General features: G+C 36.2%; 1 pseudogene; it reads left to right on the forward strand.

Moving 5' to 3' along the window:
* The first annotated feature begins 2,562 nt into the window (after positions 1 to 2,562).
* On the forward strand, positions 2,563 to 3,526 carry LOC125168803 (olfactory receptor 2T29-like; annotated as a pseudogene).
* The last annotated feature ends 903 nt before the right edge of the window (positions 3,527 to 4,429 follow it).

Here is a 4,429-nt window from a genome sequence, read left to right on the forward strand (position 1 = left end):
CAAAGATGTAGGGTTTGAGTAGCCAGATATGAGGGGAAAGGAATTAGAGTTAGAAACAACTCAGTGTTGTTAAGTTTTTCTCCATGCATCTCAGCTTCTATGAAAAAATATGTTGCTATAGACAATAAGGTAGATAATGCTTATGGAAACAACTAAAGCCTAGTCTTGTAAATGGAAATGATCTCCTACATGCCAGAGCTTTCCTCCTTAAATTTAAAATAAATAGTAGGAACTTTAAATAAATGAAGCTGGATGAGTATATACTAGACAAAATTAAGGTAGGACTCCCCATAAAGATCTGTTGAACCAAAGTTAAAATAAGAAATACATATATGTAGTCTGGGACTATAGAAATTACCAAACCCCAATTCTTATGTGTATGAATAGATATTAAAATTAAGCAAACCAAAGAAATTCATCTTATATTATTAAACAAAAAATGATAACAACCATCTCTTACAGAGAATCTACACAATAATTATTGAAGATCTTAACTCTTTAACAATATATGGACTCATTAATCTGTAACTAGTAATGTCTAAGCACTTTTACTATTTTAATCTGGAATATACTTAAGATTTAACCTTATTATCCTCTTTTATGTAAAGTGGACAAAAGAATGGTAAGTAGAAGATAATCTGGACCTACAGTTATAGTCCAGACTCAAAGTGTTAGCTCCTAAATTGATGTCCCTATCATATCTTAGGGGTTGGCCATTGGTGAGGACTGTTCCTGTGGATGCATGGCTTACTCCACAGAACATCAGAGATCACATTCTGCCTGATTGTTCAGGCAAAGGGTATTCAAACTTTTGTTATAAGTATTCTCCAAATTATGTTTCAGTTATTTTCTAAATCTTGCTTATATGGAATGTATCTCTCAGAGTTTTTAAGATCCAGTTGGATACTTAAACCAGAGAAGTTGATTCCATTTTAACTTCTATAACAAAAAAAAAGTCTAGAAATAAGGGGTTTTATTCTTTAGGACAGTGATTCACTTTTTGTATTTTTGTAGGGAAGTGATTCTGCAAATTCCCATACTCATTGATAAACAACACTATGATCAGGAAATTTCAAAATACTGAGCTTAAGGAGGAAAAAAACCCACAAAAATGAAAGAAAAACACAATGTCATGGACTATATTTCTTATGCTTTGCCTTTATTCCTGTGACTTATTTATTCCATAACTAGAGGCCAGTATCTCCCATTCTTCTTCACCCATTTTGTCATTGGTACATCAGTTTCTTCTCTGGCAACCATCAGTTACTTCTCTGTATTTATAGGTCTGACTCTGCTTTTTAAAAATTTTTTTATGTTTATTCATTTTTGAAAGACAGAGAACGAGCACAAGCAGGGGTGGGGTGGAGAGAGAGGGGTCACAGGATCTGAAGCAAGCTCCAGGCTCTGAGCTATCAGCACAGAGCCCAATGTGGGGCTCTAACTCATGAACCGCGAGATCATGACCTGAGCAGAAGTCAGATGCTCAACCCACTGAGCTACCCAGGCGCCCCCACCCCTTTTTTGTTGTTTATTAATTTGTATTTTTCCATTCTACATATGGGATTGAAATCATGTGGTATTTGTCTTTCACAGCCAGATTTATTTCACTTAACATAGTACCATCTAGGCCCATCATGTTGTCAAAAAGGGCACAAACTTAAGGATTTTATAACTGCATAATATTCCATTGTGTGTGTGTGTGTTCTGTGCATATACACATACACACAATCATTCCTAAATTATGCACCCATATATTGACAGACACTCAAGTGCCCATGTCAAGATATGTAAATACATATCTTGGCTGTTGTAAATAATGCTGCCATAAGCATAAGGGTGTATATATAAATTTATAACGCAATATTACTCATGAAAAATAATAAAATCTTGCCATTTGCAGCGACATGTTTGGAGTTACAGAGTATTATGTTAAGCAAAAGATGTCAGTCAGAGAAAGACAAATACCATATGATTTCACCCATATGTGGATTTAAGAATGAAAACAAATGAGCAAAGGGAAAACAAGAGAGAGAGGCAAACCAAGAAACAGGCTCTTACTACTGAGAACAAACTGATGGTTACCGGAGGGGAGGTTGGTGGGAGATGGGTTAAATAAGTGATGGGGATTAAGGAGTGCACTTGTTATATGGAAGTATTTAATCACTATATTGTGCACCTGGGACTAATATTACACTATATGTTAACTAAGTGGAATTGAAAGAAAAACATGAAAAAATAAATGTCATAAAGATTTGAAAAAAATAATAAACCTAGAGGTGCATATATCTTTTTGATTTGTGTTTTTGTTATCTTTGGGGAACAAATATTTTTGATTCACATATGTGAATTCTTAGAATTCAATTAAATTTGTTCAATTACAGGTAATTTTTTATCCTAATATACACTAGCCCTTGGAAAGTCCCCTTATTACTATACTGGGTTGCCACCTGTAAACATAAACACACACACACACAAGCTCACTAAAAATTTATTTCAGGTGATCATATCCCATTAGTGATCTATTAACTCCATAGTTTTCCTTGGTGATCCGGGTGATATCCAATGGAGAACAACACTTGGGTGAACAACCATACTGGACAATCAGATTTTGACCTAGTGGGACTCTTCAGTCAATCCAAGCACCCAGCTCTCCTTTGTGTGGTCATTTTAGTGGATTTCCTGATGGCTTTGTCTGGAAACATCATCCTGATCCTTCTGATATACTTTGATGCTCACCTTCATAATACCATGTACTTTTTTTATCACCCAGTTGTCTCTCATGGATGTGATGTACATTTCTGTCACTGTGCCCAAGATGCTCATGGACCAGGTCATGGGTGTGAATAAGATCTCAGCCCCCGAATGTGGGATGCAGATGTTTCTCTATTTGACACTAGGAGGTTCAGAATTTTTCCTTCTAGCAGCTATGGCCTATGACCGCTATGTGGCTATCTGCCATCCACTCCGTTATCCTATCCTCATGAACAATAGGGTGTGTCTCCTCCTGGTGTCTTCTTCCTGGTTTCTGGGATCTGTGGATGGATTTATGATAACCCCCATCACCATGACCTTCCCCTTCTGCGGATCTCGGGAGATCTATCATTTCTTCTGTGAAGTTCCTGCTGTAATGAAACTTTCCTGCTCAGACACTTCCCTCTATGAGACATTCATGTACCTCTGTTGTGTCATCTCACTCCTCTTCCCTGTGACAGTCATTTCAAGCTCCTTTTCTTTCATCCTCTTCACCATCCACAGGATGAAGTCAGCAGAGGGGCGGAAGAAGGCCTTTGCCACTTGTTCTTCCCACATGACCGTGGTCGTCCTCTTCTATGGGGCTGCTGTCTACACCTACATGCTCCCCAACACCTACCACACCCCTGAGAAGGACATGATTGTATCTGTCTTTTACACCATACTCACTCCTGTTCTAAACCCTTTAATTTATAGTCTTAGGAATAAGGATGTTACAAGGGCTCTAAAAAAAATGTTGAATGTTAAGTCTGTCTCTCAGGAAAGTATAAAATAGGAAATATTTGTACTAACGTTTTTTTTCTTCACTGTACAGATTAAAAGTAGGATCCAATGCCAATGTTTTTCCTTAGATTCTCATACCATGATGTGTCATTACCTGTTCATCCTTTTTGGAGGCATCGTTTCCCTGTAATGGAATGCTCTTCATTTTTACACTTCTGCACTCAAATATTTGTACAATTGTATTGTATTCATGCTATATTTTTCTGTAGTTCATAGCTGCACTGGATTCTGTGGGAAAATATGCATATTCTTTGGAAATACATAATTAAATATTTAGAAACAAAGATCATAATGTGTGCAACTGATGAGAGAGAAAGGGAGAGAGATGGAGAGAGAGATGATAAAGCAAACGGGGTATAAAGTTAATAAGTGAATCTAGGCAAAGGGTGTATTAATTGTTTATTGTACTATTATTAATATTTATACGAATTTACTATTACCATTATTAATACTAATTTTCTGTAAATTTGAAATTATTTAAGAATAAAACGTAAAATATCAGACTTTTGTCTATTTTAAAAAGTTGTCTTTACTGCATGTTGGTCGTGTAAATAACAAATCTTAGAAATCATGCTCATGTTATCATGGCTTATCTTTACTACAACAATTCAGTTGTTGGAATGAATTTAATTAGGGCAAATTTATTCTTTAGCTCCCAAACCTGAAGCTATCTAGTGGTGAGTACCTCTCTAAAATCATTAGCACATTGTGGTAGGAGGTACTGTGGGAAAAATATTAACCCCAAGAAGGAGGACTTAGGGAAGCTTTCCAGCATAAGGTGGTTGGTACTGCCACCGAGATCTGGAGTATGTAACTTATCATACAAACAAGTAAAGTCCATCTAACATTCAATCCTTCACTTAGTCAAAAAACATGGTTTATTCTATATTAAAAC

This window comes from Prionailurus viverrinus, chromosome A1, assembly GCF_022837055.1.
Source record: "Prionailurus viverrinus isolate Anna chromosome A1, UM_Priviv_1.0, whole genome shotgun sequence".
NCBI classification, from domain to species: domain Eukaryota; kingdom Metazoa; phylum Chordata; class Mammalia; order Carnivora; family Felidae; genus Prionailurus; species Prionailurus viverrinus.